Source organism: Zalophus californianus, chromosome 9 (genome assembly GCF_009762305.2).
Source record: "Zalophus californianus isolate mZalCal1 chromosome 9, mZalCal1.pri.v2, whole genome shotgun sequence".
NCBI classification, from domain to species: domain Eukaryota; kingdom Metazoa; phylum Chordata; class Mammalia; order Carnivora; family Otariidae; genus Zalophus; species Zalophus californianus.
The window spans coordinates 61,300,298-61,317,141 of record NC_045603.1 but is presented as its reverse complement, the minus strand read 5'-3'; positions in this window follow the sequence as shown (position 1 = coordinate 61,317,141).

Genomic DNA, 16,844 nt, shown 5'->3' with positions numbered 1-16,844 from the left:
TCTCCACTGGGCACCTTCCCTTTCTAGACCCATTTGCTAGTTTTTGAAAGTCAAGTTGAAGATGGAGAGTCCTCCTTTTCCCTTGAAATGTGGAGGGTAGAATTAAGTCAACTTCGATGTCATATACCATTTTACTTCCATAGTTTTCACTTTACCTTTTACATAATCTCCATGTGCGTAAATATTAGTTAACACTTTATTTCCGTAGTTTTAAACTTTATCTTTTATGTCATTTCAGTGTGCTCAGCCAGATAACATGTCCCACATTCTCTAAGAGAGTGCAGTGGGAGTGAAGACTCAGTTCTGGCTGTGATTTGGTGGCTGACTTCCCCTGTGATCCTCAATGCCTTCACCTATAAAATGGAAACAATATCCCCCACAGGGATACTGACCTGTTGGTGTAATGGGTTTTAAGCTTTGCTGCCTCTGATAACAGAAAAGGGATCATCCTGTAGGACAAAATCCTTCTTTCAACAAGCTGCCAGCAAGCACAGACCCCTAAATGCTTTCCCTCATAAATTTTCAAAAGCCTCTAACCTGGCCAGTGGAGCAGAAAGGCAAGCCCCCAGTGTGAAGGGAACTGTTCAGCCAGTGAGAAATACACATGGATGCTGAGGGCAGACTCTCCTGGTAAGACTGAATCCCCTCTGCCCACACTCCCTTGTACCTCTCTCACAGTCCGTCTCGTCCTCCTTGTGCTGCAAGCCACGTCCCTGGACGTGAGCCAGGGTCACATTCATTTTTACCCCAAACCTCCAACCCCTTAGCGCAGAGCAGTCATTCACAGAATGAGCCTACGGATCCAAAAATCATGCTTCGGGTTTGGGATTGGGAATTGGCAGCCTTCCCTGACATGGAAATGTGATGCGAGCAGTGCTTGAGTCTTCACAGCCTGCCCTGCACCTGTTCCCCAAAGATCCCACCTGGACCTTGTCTCAGGCTTCTGACTCAGCCCCGTCAAGGAGGGGCTCCCCTCCACAGGCCAGAAAGGTGAATGTCTCCTTCCAAGGACTCAGAGCATCGCTGAACCAAGCTGCCGAGACCAAGTGCTTGGATTTCAAAAACAAAACCAACAACAAACCCTTCTCTTCCAGTCCCGGCTGCTGAGTTTGGGGTGCTCTAGGGACTAACAGCCATACAGAGCCCAGTAACATCAAAAAGTTCAGAAAACCCTCAAGCTGGAAACAAGCCAGCCACAGGCCAGCCTGCAGCAGAGACCTGGAAAGGCAGCAGATGTTCCGTCCCCGTCCCCGCACGGGTTGCTAAGCAGGGCATACTCCATCAGAGTGTCTAGATGGGGGCACAGGGGCCAAAGGAAAGTGGGACAGGGGGCTTACAGGCTCTTAGCAGGAGCCACTTGCTCAATATCTCCTCTGGGATACTTTATTACCAATGAATATCTTAACTCTGCTCACTCAGTCATTAGTCCCAGGGTCATCCATTGCAGCCCGGACCCCTCCTTTCCTACCTTTTTCGGGTTTGTTTGTTCGTTTGCTTTTGCCATGAACCCCATGGCTATTGATTTGAAGGCGTCCTGGCCAACCTGGTTGGAACTGAGAAGCCAAGGCTGGTGGACAGCCAGGCACCCACAGCATGAAGTGCCTAACATTCCACTGTGTGGACTCCATTTTGGAATGCAGAGTCCTTGGAACATACCACGTAACAGGCTTATCAGGAAATCAGAGTGTGCCCACTGCTCAGAAGCAGCGTAGACCCCAGAAACAGTAGGGTAAGGGCAGGGACACTGCCCAGGGCACGGCAGGGCCTCATCGCATATGCTGCTGGAACTCCAGCACACCATCACGACATGAAGCCTCCAGCATAGCGCCTGACCCACAGCAGGCACTCAACAATATCACTTCCTTTCCCACGGCTGTGGCCATAGAGGTCACATGCAGTTCTCCTTTTTCTACTTGGGAATTTTCTAATTCCCAGTAGACCTGCGCCAGACAGTGGGAGGTTACCCCTCCCTGCTTCGTTCTCCACCGGGTCAGTGCACGGCCCCGTGAGCTCAGTTCTGTCATGGCTACCTGCGCCTCGCAGAGACAGGTGTCCAGGCGCGTCCGGGCCGTCTGGTTAGTGATACCACTCCGACGCGTCTGCCTGTAGGTTCTCACCTGCAACACGTCTTCACTCACAACACAGAGAGCTGGAAAGTGGGTCTTCATGGAAAGTACTTGCTGTCCCCAGCCCCAACCCTCGTTCCGGCCTGTTTCCCAGACCACGTTTTCCTCCCATGCTGACACCAATGTTCTTACTCTTGCCCTTCAACCGTATAGCCATGCCAGCATGGAAGGACAGACAGCCATCAGACAGCCCCTCCCACCCTGGCTGCGATTCCAGGAAAGCGGGGGCATCATCGGTACACCACTCAGGCCTTCCTCACAGTTCAGAGATTCCTCCAGGCTTCCCCAGATCTAATGCTACCTCCTTCTTCCCCTACCCCTCACTGTCGGGGTGCCTTCCTGCTAATTTGGTATGACACTGCTGTCATTCGCCCTCCGCGCCTCTACCTGGATGCCTGCCCTTCCTTCAGCAGTGCCCCATCAAGCTGTCAGCCCACGTGTCCGCCCACCCCCAGCCCCCGTCTCACACCTCCCCATCATTAAATCTGACCCCCCATGTGACCTCTTTTATTTCTTTCAAGGCCTCCTGTGTTGAGCTGGCTGGGGATGATGGTAGGAGGAGGCAGGTGAGGAAACCTATCCCCTCTCAAAAAACGAGGGAGAGAGAAAAGCATGAAAACAAATGGAACTGTGGACCACCCAACAAATCACCTCTCATTTCAGGAGATTCCTGCTCCGCAGTGTGGCAACAAAGCTCTTCAAGCTGCCTTCAGATCTGCGGCGCTGGGGTGCCTCATTTGGAAGGAATGGCTGAAGGGCTTGCTTCTGGATGACCTGCTTGCCACAGGAATTTTATTAGGAAAAGAAAGATAACTGTTCAAAATTCTCAGGCCATCTTTTTTTTTTTTCCCCACATCGGAAACCATGGGTCTTCCAAACTCTTCTTTAAGAACCTTTTAAACCTTAAGAAAAGCAAGTGAAATCGTTACTAATTAAACAGTAAATGTCTAAAGGACTAATACAGCCATTCTTGCTGGATGTGTTACATTCGTGACACGAACTATATTCGTATGAGCCATGGGAACTCTTACTAGCCTGTCAGGTAGTCAAAGCAGTATTATTTGTTTCTATTTAGCAGTACTTTTATGAGGGAAGCTTTGTGACAAGCTGGGACAAGCCTGTTTGGTTGTAAAGGTCAAGTCCCTCTGCCTGAAAGTGACTGCGTGACCGTGGTATGTCACCCCTCCTACCAGTCTTCCCCTTCCTCACCTGTGGACTGAGGGGTTTGGAAACCAAGAGGGCTAGGAAGAACGTTGAAAGTGGAGTCAGAGGACCTACATCCTCCTAGCAGCCCTGTGACTGAGTGGCTCTAGAACCTAGGAGCAGCCCTCAGCCTTTCTGAGCCTTGGTTTTCTCATCTGCAAAACGGAGGCGTTGAAAAACAGACCCAGAAGGATCCCTTCAGTTCAGGAGTCAACCCGGGCTTCAAATGGACATGAAGGGGTAAAGCCCTGCGAGCTGAGGCAAACTCTGGGAGAACCTGGAGAACAAAATGTACAGACCCAGACCTTTCACTGATTTTCTCACTGAAAATAAAGAAATGGCAGGAGGGAAGGGGGAGAAATGGCAATAGCAAGGCAGACAGAGGGAAGCCGGAGAGGAAGGAGAAGGTCAAACAGGTATGGCTTCAGCTGGAGAAGGAGAGCTTGGCCAACAGGCAGGAACCGAGACGCCCCTGCAGGCTTGGGCAGTTCGGATCTGAGAGGCATGATTTCGTTCCATCTTGAGCACCACTCCCACCCCCTGCCCAGAAGCTCCTCCAGAGTTTCTATCCCTGTTTTTCAAAGATGCCTAGAAATAGACTTGATAATAAATAGCTGTGTCTTCGAAATAGCATTTCACCACCTCCAAACGCCGAGCACAGTAGCTAAAACCCAGGTCTGCTACTTCTTACATTCCCTGTCCCGGGACTCGGAGCTCACCTGCAGCCCTGGGAGCAGCAGAGAACTTTGCCTCTTCTTCTGGGACCCCACATTAGCCAGTCAGAAAAATTTTAAGAAAAGTCCGTCTGTCTGAGATTTGGAGCCCTTGGGATATGAAATCTCCAGGCTCTCTCTCTTCCCTTGGGTGGAAATACCTTTGCCGTTTCTGGCATTTGTCAAACTACCGACTGGTCTGGGTTTGCAGGCTTCAGTGCTGTATCTCTCCCACGCAGAGCAAGAGCCAGAGACGGGAATGTCACAGGACCTCTCAACAAAGATCCTTGGGGGGCGAAGGTGGCGGTGGAGAGTCTGTATGGACCCCATCTTCCCCCCCAGGCCTCCAAGTCAGCATTTCAGCTGGCCCTTAGATACCAGAGGGTAATATGCTGACGTTTCCTGGGCCCCATCTTTCAGGGAGGCTCCCAGGCAGCCACGCCCTGTAGTCAAGGCCTGTCCTCTGGCGACCCTTTACTCTATCCATGGAGTTGGCTCACTGTCCGTACGATGAAGTCCCCAGAGGGTCAGGATGATGTCCATACTTCTCTTTGTAGGTTTAGTTCCATGCTGTCACTATTAAGCAGAAACAATGCTTCTCTGGTAAGAAAGAGAGATGAAAATGACAGAATTTTATGACGGGGATGTTGTGGTGGAGTTGTCTAGGCAAGCCCATGACATTTTCTGTTGCCCCGTGCCATGATGACGTTCACCAAGCACATGTCCTCCCATCCATAGACAGCAGAGAGGAGGGCAGGAACCACCAAGCGGGGCTTCCTCAGGAGCAGGAAACATAGCAGCTGGAGGCACTGACCCATGGAGGGGACAGGGGTGGTGTGTCTACCTGGTTTGGCCTCCTTGGCAGAACCTCAATGTCTCCCATCTGCACAGCACTTTGTTTGTCCTTTATTAGGGGGTTGCTTTCCCATCCCTCATTCTATTCCCCAGGGCATGGTATGAGACAGGGAAACTGAGGCATGGAAGGGTTTGCTGTAAGGACACAGGCCTTGTGCCCAGGACACACGCTGTTGTTCATCACAGGGATTCCCAGTGTCTCTCCAGACACCAGAGGGCCAATAGTTTGGACCGGCCGCCTTCCTGGCTCCTCCCCACACATCCCACTTCCCCAAGGAGAGCCTGCTCCGAATCCCCCTTTGCTGGAAAGCTTTTCTGATGGACCCCAGGGGTGCCCGCCCCCCCCAGCAGTGCGCTCCCACACTCTGTAGCACCTGTGCCTTGTTCTCCTCACTTGTTTATGGCTCCCCTTTCTCAAGTGGTCAAGCCATGTTTGCCTATCTCAGCGCACAGACTCCCAAGCCGGGTTCTTAAGCGTGAGTCTGTGGAAGTGAACATAGAGAGACCATGGTGAGGCTCTGGGCAGTTCTTGCAAAGCTGTGTTCTTACAAAATGCTTGTGTGGGGCTGTGCAGTTTCACTGAGGAGACGGGGTAAAGCTCTTCCGGGGTCTCTCCGGGGCCCATGACCCAAACATGTTGACACACCCACACCTGTCCTGAATTGATCTCACTTCCTTGTGTCTCTTGTCGCCTGCCCCAGGCCCTGACTCCCAGAATTGGATTCGGCGCACGATGTTGCCTCAGATGTGCTGACTGACCCGTCTCTTTCGGGCCACTGCCTGAAAGCGGCCCATGGGGGCCAAGGGAAGAGGAAGGACTTTGCCGGGTCAGGATGGTCAGGCTTTCTGTTCACGCTCAAGGGGGTGGACACAGTGGGCAGGGAGCAAGGAGGAGGGGATGGGCATGTGGGCCCGGGGGGGTGTGGGGGGAGGAGTATGATAGATCATCAGATAGAGTGCGAGAAAGAGGGGTGGTCTCCTCCCTCTTCCCACCTCCCAGAAAATGGAGGTGTCACAACTAGAAGGGACAGGACAAATCTCAGCCTCCTCCTCCCTTCACCGAGTGTGAATGCAGCTCACAGTCCCTGTGGTGTGTTACTGCAGGAGACAGCAGGGAAGGACCAAGGACCGGGCACGGCAGTGCTCCGGGGGCAGTGCTCCAGGACCAGCGGGAGATGAGGAGTAAATCAAGCACGAGAGTGGGGAAGTTGCCACCTGCGCTGTGTCGGGGCCACCAAACCCCCAGGGGAATGGGTCTCGGCACTTGTAGGGAGGCTGGGAGCCAGAGAGTGTTCTGGGGCTGGAGGGCAGTCCGGGGACCGACACTGGGGTGGCCGTGACTCGATGAGTGAATCCCCCTGGGAGGAGTGGAGCGGGGCCACAAGAAAGCAGGGAGTGAGGAGCTTGTCCTGCTGCTAATCTCAATGCTGTTGAAAGAAGTGCCAGGCTGTCTACACAGTATTTTAATAGCTCCCACACCCTTGGGGTTTGATGTCTTACTCACCAGCCGCCCTCCTCCCATATTTTCCACTTCCCTGCTTCCCTAGAGCAACAGCTGGGAGATTGGGTTTAGCTTGACCCCCAGGATTACCCTGAACCTTCCTAACCCTTGCTCCTGCAGAAAGTTCCTACAGCTGCAGTCCCCACACAGACCCTGGTGTGGGTGTGGTGTCCTGGCTTTCCTAGGAGCAAACTGCTTCCCAGACAGCAACCTGGAGAACATTATAGTCCAGCACTTAGGCATCTTAGATGGTCCTGGAAAAACAGGCTTTCCCTTTGCCTTAAAGCTCAGACAACCACCTGCCAGAGGGGGAGCAGTCTCCACCAGCTTCTCTTTGAGAGCCAGGGAAAGGAGTAATGCCAGGCAGTGAAGGGGAGAGATTTAGGTTATGCTGCTGATGAGGCCGGGAGATGGCAGAGAAGGGGTCCTCACTGGGGTTTTAGCAACAGCACTCGGCTCTCTGCTTGGCATTGGGGAAAGCAGCCTCCCCTGTGCCCGGGGAAGACCAGGGGCCCTTCAAAGGACTGGGAGGGCAAGGCTCCTTATCAAGCTTTGTGAGTCTCCTGGTGGGGAAACAGCATGAGAGGGAGCTTCTGAGACTGGGTCCAGGGCTGAGCTGCCCTGCTCAACTGGGTGGTGGAAGCACAGGCTTCCAGAACTGGGCCTTTGGGGGCTCTTCCTGTCCCTTCGGTCTTCTCCTTGCCCTCTGCCTCCGTGGAAAAAGTGACCACAGTCTCCCAACAGAAAAGATTCTGAGGGGGACACCTGGGTGGCTCAGTCGTTAAGCGTCTGCCTTCGGCTCAGGTCATGATCCCAGGGTCCTGGGATCGAGCCCTGCGTCGGGCTCCCTGCTCTGTGGGGAAGCCTGCTTCTCCCTCTCCTGCTCCCCCTGCTTGTGCTCTCTTGCTCTCTCTCTGCCAAATAAATAAGTAAAATCCAAAAAAAAAAAAAAAAAAAAGAAAGAAAGAAAGAAAAGATTCTGAGGGACTCTGTGTTCAGGAGGAGAAAAGCTATGATGACAAATGACCCTCACAGAGTGCCATGTAATACACAAAGTCTACGTCACACGCTGGTTAAGGACATGGATTCACTGTGCAGTGAATCCTAGCCCTACCACTTATCAGCTCCGTGACTTTACAAGGGTTACCTTCCCTTTCGTGGCCTCTATTTCCTCATCTGTAAAGTGGGCATGATGGTGGTCTTTACTTCAGAGAGCTGATATGAAAATAAATGAAATAATGCATGTGGCACTTAGCACCATTTCCAGCAGGAAGCACATGTTTCTGCTTTCCTATTGCCCACAGCAGTCGCAGACATCTAGAAATGTCAACATCGCGGTAAAATAAAATAAATAAAATAAAAACAACTTCACCACCCAACCCTGCTCTCAAGCCCACCGCCCAGTCCCATGCTCCCTACAGCTCCTGTCCCTTCCCCAGCTGGGACCCCACGGCAGTCAGCGTAGCCCTGCCGAGGTATTAACCAGCCACTCACTGCAGAGCTAGCGGTATCCGTTCTAAGATATGAAACTACCCCTGTGGATGAGTGCTTCTTTTAAAAGGAAGATTCTTGAATGCTCCAAGACCCATAAGAATGAAGCCATAGGGAAGAATGAGAGACAGGACAGCACCTTGGTCCCCAAAGAAGCAGCCTTCTCCAGGCGCGCCAGCTATGTGGCTACCCACGGGCCCCACCTCGCACTCAAGAGCTTTCTCCAAGAAGGACAGTGGTAGTGACGCACCCTCCCTGTAACAGTTCAAATCACCCTCACAGATGTCACTTTGCTTTTGTAATGTCCTGAAGTAAGTAGGGCAGGTACTATTATGCCCACTTCACACATGAGCAAACTGAGCCTCTAAGGTAGTAAGAGATTTGCCTGAGGTCACCAGGTGAGTCATGCGGCTGACTTAGGACTTGTACCAACATCTTCAGGCTCTGCATCCCTCTGTGAGCCCCACTTCTGCTCCCTCCACCCTCTTCGGCCTAATGCCTGCTCCCCGCACAGAGATTTGAGGAGAGTGCTCTGCCCCTCTGAAAAGCTCCCCACCCTGTTCCAGTATCTGGATTAACAGCTCAGAAACAGGTTAGAGACCACCCCAACTGATACCTTCATTTGTAAGAAGAAACTGAGGTCAATGATCTGTCCAGGTCCCATGAGAGAAGAACCCAGCCCAGCAGGCCTGCCACTGACCCACCTACCCCTGACAGCACGGAATTTCCAGCCAGAAAAGGCCTCAGGTAAACCAGCTGTGAGGGCTTAATAGATACCACAATCAACACTCAGTTACCCACAATGATGGAAAATAGGAAGTAAACAGGAGTTGTGTCCTTTCCAGACTGTTAAATCTTCCATTGCAACACTTCCCCTGGGCTGTTAAGGCATCAAACCACCTGCTCCTTCCTATTCACACCTCTGTGGATGGCCCAGGAAGAGGCTAGTAGGTTGGTTCCAGGGGCAAGATCATCCAACTCTCACTCCATCAGACTGTCAATAACCACAGGCTGGTGATTGACCTGCCACGGGATAGACTGCATTTCTTGCCCTGGTCCTGCCAAGTACAGTCCTCCCTGTGGTGGCACGTGGCAGGTCACAAGTGCCAATGAGGTGGCATGATGCTCCGACCACACAGCCTTGCCTCAAAGTCTGATGTCCTCACCATGGAAACCTTGTTTATGCATTATCAAGCCAAGAGAGAGGATTACTGAGGAGAAGGCAGCCAAAACTGGGCACTTCCCCTGGAGCCCAGAGGAGTTTCTCTGATCCCAAGCATGCCCTAGCAGTGAGCATAGTGTGAGTGAAGACATGTTAACCAGTGAATGTTGATCAGGAATGGTTTCAACTATAGGAACGTCTCGAGTTTTCTTCAGGGACACCGAGGGAACACACTCTTGTTTTCTACTTGTCCAGAATGTTCTTCCAGTTCCACCAGGTATAGAACAAAAGGGAATCAACTGTGCTGACAACAGGAGAAATTTAAGGCTGGTAATAAAAGGGACTAATCAACTACCCTGTTCCATACAGAGTAGGAATGAGAAGAGTAGAAATGCATAGGTTGTTGGATCCAGAAAGCTAAGCCAGAGACCCGCCCGTCCCCACACCCCTGCTCATCTTCCAAATAACTAAAGTTAATTAGGGACACCTGTATGTAGCTAGAGGGTCAAGTTGGCCTCACCTCAGTCCTTGCCTCATACACACCCCACCGTGAACAACCCATGCTCAAGGATTGAATTCTGGCATTTTCTCAACTGAACAAACAAAAATGTTCTCCAAATCACCTATCTGATCAGTTCAAACCAAGATCACACTTTCATGCTTTCTTAAATAACAAGTCGAAATATTCTGGAAGTTGAATCTGAGACTTGGAGAAAGAAGGCAGGAAGAAGAATATGGAGGATTTGGGGAGATTATGGGGGAAGGAAGAAGGCGGTCTCAAGGTTGGAAGTGGTTCCATTCGTAACTGACTCTCTCCTGAAGTACCCTGGCCTTGAGAAAGGCCAGTCTACTCGCGTATCTCTGGTGGGGATTAACTTGTCATCTCATGAGGCATCTCTTACCACCATCAGACAACTAAACAGGGGTGAGAGATCTTCTTCAGAGGGACCCCTGTCACTGCCAAGCAAGAACAGGCCTCACTCTCTTCCTTCAACAATGGTGTGGTCCATCTTCAGTGAAAGTGACCACCATGCCCACCCTCAGTCATCTTTGATCTCCTTTCAAGTCCTTCCCTTGCCTCCGTTCTTGCCCCTGAGTTGACAATAGCTTTTCAGGGAGTCACTCAACCTTTCCAAATGCTCAGGATGGAGCGTCACACTGGGGGAAAACCTTTGCCCCACTACCAGAGACTCCCTGTACCAAGAAGGATTTAACTGCTTCCTTATGTCTTTATGACTAGCAGAACAGAACCAAGAAAAATGTCTTTTTATTATTCCCAAGAACTTTCTGAAAGACTCAAATTTCATGATCTTCACCCTCACTGCCCCTGGGAATGACTGCCTTGCGATAACCAATACAGGCCCCATCGTGTGTAAAGGAGCTTTCGTGCCAGCAGAGGACACTCTATGCTGCTTAGACAGAACTAGCAGTGCCTATTGACAGATTGGAAACTGGGCGTGGGCAGGAGGGAGGGGTGGGAATAACCCAAGGTGAACCTGGGAAGGTCATAAATTGACTAAGACTGCTCCATTTTTCTGATAATGGGTGGCAGGGAGTGCCACATTCCCTCCAGCAGATATGGGAGGGGCAACACAGTGACACAGAGCATCCCAGGGCAGCTTGGGTATCCATCCTTCCAACAAACACCAAAAATTGCTGGTGCCACCCAACTGTCTTGTGCGCATCTTTACCCTCCCTTTCATCTGGCACAAGACACCAGCAAACTACGACGCCAGCAACTTTATAGACCACTTCTCTGGCCTCTCACTGTAGCCAGCCTACTAGCCACGTCCTCTTCACAAGGGAAGGGGCCAGCGGTGCCCACTTCATTCCTTTCACCTGCCTGAATCCTGACCATGTTTCTAGGCTCTTCTCAATGTGTAGTTCCTCCAGGAACCTTCTGCTCACACCTGACTTCTCTTCCTGGCTGTTTCTTGGAGTGTGTTCCTTCCCTTTTGGTGTCCATGACATCACGCTCTCATTTCTACTATCCTCCATGACTACTCTTGTACACTCGACTGATTTCTCTTTCTTTTCTGTCCTTAGGAAGAATGCTCTCAGGAGTTTGTTCTTGATTCTCCTCTTTCTCTCCTTTTTTTTTTTTAAAGGGAGTAAGTTTCTTTAATTGCAAATGAAACAAACTAATGGAAACAGTCACACAAATCAGGGGTCCATCTCTGAGATGGAGATATAGCTTTTCCACACCTCCTCCCACTCCACGAGCACGTGTGTGCGCGCGCACACGCACGTACAGTTGAAAATATGTACATCATATTCCGCCCCCCTCGGATGCTCTAAAAATGTCTGAGCTTCAAAGTGTGTCCTAAAGCAACAGTACTGTCAGCCGCTCTTTCTGCCCACGGGTCCTGTCCCCTGTGCTTTAATAAAACCGCCTTTTTGCACCAAAAAAAAAAAAGAAAAAAAGCAACAGTATTGCCCTAGAAATCTTTTGGAAATCTGTGGAGTGGTTTTTTTTTTTGCTTGTCACTGTGATTTGGGAGGGCTGCTACTGACATTTAGTGAGCACGATTCAGATTACGCTAGACTTCCTGAACAACTTTTGAATGCCCCGCCATTTATAATGGCTTGGCCCAGAACCCAACTCCATGTCACAAACACACACAAAGTGGTTCTACTCAGTTTTCTGTTCTCAACAACTGAGTGGTTGAGGAAAGCAACAGCTGTGTAAATCAAGAGAAGACTATATTTTCTTTTCATTAGAAAGCTTACAGGAATTTTCACCTTTTAGGAATATTGTGTTGGTCAGTGGCAAAGTTGCTCATGTATTTAGATTGCCAGACAGCAGACCTGTGTCAGCCTGCATTTGTAGCTGGTTGAACATACGGTGATTCCATCTGTCAGTGCAAACATCCAATACTTCATTATGTTTTCTAATACAGTCCTGTCTGAGAAGTTACAAAGTGAACTATAGATGATATGATTACCAGTATTTTCCTGTTTGTGTCTCCTTTATATTGCAGTTAAGGCACTGTATTGATTTGTATTAATTATATGTGATTGCAAGGTTTACCATCTATGCTTTTCTTTTCCTGACGGTGAAAGGGTATTGTTTTAATTTTTGTTATAAAACAGAGGGCAATGAGACTGATACCTTTAGAATAACTGACCTAAAGAAAGAACATGCCTTTTCAAAGTAAACTTTTATCAGTGTCCATAAAGCCCCGGTTAAGACTTCCACACACGTTTTTGATAGAACAGAGTAGTTGAATGAGACTTCCTCATAGTCCCTACAAGGGACAGACAGAAGGTCCCCATTCCAATGAAGACTGTCCTGGGAGGTTATGGTTCCTAAAGTTCCATGCAAAGCCATAGGCTCTGGCTCAAGATCATCTTTTGAATTTTCTCTCCCAAGGGCTAGTGAACAGCCCCTGAGGCTAGTGAAGACCCTCTCCCAAGGGAGGGAGTGGAGATGGCAGAATTGAGCTAAGCTGAACTAGGACCTGAGAGGTTGCAGGAAGAGTTGCTGGATTCTGCTTTTTTCCCACGGGCACTAGATGATTGTCCAAGGCCTGGAATTATAGAAGAGGCACTCAGTGTGGAGGAAGGGGAGAAGTTGGGCAGGCCATTCTTCTTCAGAGTTAGATGAATCTCAGAACTCTATTAGGGACGTGGCTGTGTTCAAGCCACACAGTTATGAAAAGAAACTTTGGCCAGTTTGGAACTTTGGAAGAGTGGCCTTCCACAGTCAACTGATGGCTGTGACACTGTGACCATTCAAGGAAGAAGAATGGCCCAAATGGAGCCCCAAGGGCCAATGGAAGGATTCTGTCCCTCCAGCTGAGACATTCGGAGTGAGACACGTGGATCTAGACCCAGGGAGAGAGGCTGGCTGTAGACAACTTAAGGTAACGGCTAAAGGCTAAAATTGGTTCATAGGCTGTGGCATGTAGGCAGAAGCCACAGCCAGATTCCAAAAGGCTTATCTGCTGAAGAACATGCAGTTCAAATCCCAATGGAGACAGTCAAGTCTGGTGGCAGGCTTGGGGGAGGCTGGGGTGGCAAGACCTCTGAGAAAAGAGAATAAATATATAAGTGTATTTTTACTTGCATGTGCATATGCACATACCTTTGGAAGGATACCCAAGAAACTACAGTTGCCACAGAGAAAGGGAACTCAGTGGTAGGGGATGGGAGAATTTATATCATACGGTTTTACTTGTAGATTTCCACCCTTCTGAATATTATTATTTGGATAGGCACCAAGCCTCAAATTCACACTGGACTTACCCAAGGATGAAATAAGGGAATCTAAGGGACTCCTGAGTGGCTCAGTCTTTAAGCGTCTGCCTTTGGCTCAGGTCATGCATCCAGGGTCCTGGGATCGAGCCCCGCTGCCTGCCTCTCCCTTGCTTGTGTGCTCTCTCTCGCTCTCTCTCTCTCTCTCTCTCTCTGACAAATAAATAAAATCATTAAAAAAGAAAGAAATATGGGAGTCTAAGATTTTGAGAGGTTATCACTAGATCTGTGGGACCCCACTGTCTTGGCTGGAGAGCCCCCGAAGAATTGTGTCTGGTCTCATGGCCTTTAAATTTTCTCCTTTTGAGCAAGCTCCTTCCATGTCTGTTTTACTTTCCTACTGCGTGTTCTCTGCAATTCTCCCTCTACTCCTTCTTCCTGAGTTATCTCATAGTTTAACTTTCAGATTTTGATGAAGTTCAGTTTACACCTCTAGCCCCCATAATTATATGGATAGAATAGAGGCACCTCAAAAGACCTAACGCATCATTTCTCCACACTAGCCCTCTTGCTACATTATCTGTTATTACCCAAGCCAGAAACGTGGAGAATTCCTCAACTCTTCCCTTTGTGTCACCCATCCCCAACCCACATACCAATCCATCACAAAGTCCTGATAATTTGAATCCTAACTACCTGTGGAATGCAGATGTGCACCCTCATTTCTGGCCACCCACCCACCCCTAAGGACCTGAACTTAAGGTGTGAGACTTTATCGTCTTTGGCCTGCACCTTTGTGATTTTTCCCTATCAAGTCTTCCCACTCCACTATGGTCCCCTCCAATCTAGCCTGAGTGATTCCTTTGAAACACCCATCTGACCATGCCAGTCTCCTATTAAATCCCTTCACTGGCTCCTTCTCACCTATAATAGCTGTTTTAGCCCCTAGATACCTGGGGTGGGGGGAGGCATTTCCATGAACAGATCCCTCATAAGTAGGCCAGATTTCTTATGGGATACTCATGTACAAGACAAACTGTGGTCCATGCTCAATTTTTATTCCACCAGCAGTAAAACAATGCCTTTGTCTTCCATTGTCCCAGTACATAGTAGGTTGCAATAAGCCCATAGGTCCAAAACCACACCTGAGAACTTCTGACCCACAAACTAGAGTCCAGACTCATTTGATGCCTACAAGGAAGGTCCTTTCTGAGTGGATCTAATGAACTCTTCACCCTTATTTCTTTTTTTTCTGTTTTTATTTTATTTTATTTTATTATGTTATGTTAATCACCATACTTGACATCATTAGTTTTTGATGTAGTGTTCCACGATTCATTGTTTGCATATAACACCCAGTTGTCTATTCAATACGTGCCCTCCTTAATACCCATCACCACGCTAACCCATCCTCCCACCCCTCTTCCCTCTAAAACCCCCAGTTTGTTTCTCAGAGTCCATAGTCTCTCATGGTTCTTCTCCCCCTCCGATTTCCCCCCTTCATTTTTCCCTTCCTACTATCTTCTTTTTTTTTTTTAATGTATAATGTATTATTTGTTTCAGAGATACAGGTCTGTGATTCAACAGTCTTGCACAATTCACAGCACTCACCATAGCACATACCCTCCCCAATGTCTATCACCCAGCCACCCCATCCCTCCCACCTCCCACCACTCCAGCAACCCTCAGTTTGTTTCCTGAGATTAAGAATTCCTCATATCAGTGAGATCATATAATACTTGTCTTTCTCTGATTGACTTATTTCGCTCAGCATAATACCCTCTAGTTCCATCCGCGTCATTACAAATGGCAAGATTTCAGGGCTTTTTGATGGCTGCATAATATTCCATTGTGTGTGTGTGTGTGTGTGTGTGTGTGTGTGTGTGTGTGTGTGTGTGTGTGTATCTCACATCTTCTTTATGCATTCATCTGTCGATGGACATCTTGGCTCTTTCCATAGTTTGGCTATTGTGGACATTGCTGCTATAAACATCGTTCACCCTTATTTCTTGTCACTAACTTCATGCTCCTTCAGATGATCAAACACTTCATGTAATTTCATTCTTTCATGTCTTTACCCATATTATTCCTTCTGTCTGGAGTGTCCTTCTCTGCCTTGTATGCCCAACAAATTCCTGTTTATCCTCTAAAACCCTGCATGCATCCCTTTTGTATGTATCATTTCTACACCTTATGTGTGTGTTTATCATCGCCTGGGTTGGGTGCATTGTAACAGCACATTTGCCTACACCCCATCACCCAAGCCTCTGAGCTCTTTGACAGCAAGAGCCATGTCTTGCTCATCATAGTATCCCCGAACATGTGGACTTGTCCCTGACACATAGTATGTGTGCAGGAACTGTTTGTCGAACTGAATGGAATCCCAGATTTTTCCTCGCTGTCTCTCTAGTACTAATGCACTTCATATTAGTCAATTTAGTTCTTCAACTAATTATATACTGACCTACACATGGTTTTCATTTAGTCCTGTGACCTGACAGGTTTTGATAAGTTTCACTGTAAATTATAGGGTCTGTGTTTTATGTCTGACCTTACCAAGAAAACCCAAGTCCAAACAAGATGAACAAGGGTATCTCCAATGTAAAATATAACTAAAGAAAGTTGTAACGCAAGAAAGAAGTTAGAAAATGTGTGCCAGAGTACTAGAACATTCTCATTGGTTCATTCACTCAGTAGTATCCCAGGTGTCGTATCTAGTGGCCCCAGAAGTCTTCTCTCCCGTGGAGGAAAGTAAACCATCTCCCTCAAGGCCACTCAACTCCCATTGTTCTAAATCAACAATCACCATGCCACCTATTCTGACTAACTCAGTTTAGTCAGGTATCTTGCTAACAGGATGGGGAGCTCTGGTATTTCAGTCACTGAATATGTCATGAACTAATACATGGGCATTATGGTTCACACATCCATCACTTATGTGTTTAGTTCACAAATATTAGTCCTCAGGAGCAGATTTAAATTGGGTGCACTACCAAAATCAATTCTACATCACTACAGAGTTGTCTCTGGGCCACAGTGACCATGCCAAGGCACTTCCCTCCTCAGTGCCCTCGACAGCCAGCTGTCTTCTACTTCTTTGTCACTCCCTTTTAATTTCATGCAACTACTTCTGTATGACTTATTCGCAATTCACAAAGCATTTCACATTATGTATTTTATCCTCTTGATGTCCAGAGGCAAATAGTCTCATCCCCATTTTATCTACAAGACAAGTGAAGCTCAGAAAGGCCAACTGATTTGTCTAAGGATCCACACATCCAGTGAGCTGTGGATTATTTTCCTCAGCCCGCCCCTTAAATACCACAGTAGCTTAAACCCAGTTTCTCTGAATTGAAGTTTGTTCTTTTTCACATCAGTCCAGACAGGATTGGAGAGGAGAGATATAGCTCACCAAGTTGTATGTACCTTATACTCTTGTTGATCTATACTCTCTTTATTCCCTTCAGTTCTGGTTGACACTAGAGCTAGGAAGACTTTTCCTAATTGGAGGTCATGAAAATTAATCTTCAGGAAAGTTGACTAACATTTTCATGGTCATAGAACCCCTTGGAAGCTGATGTTCATTGGTCTTTAGA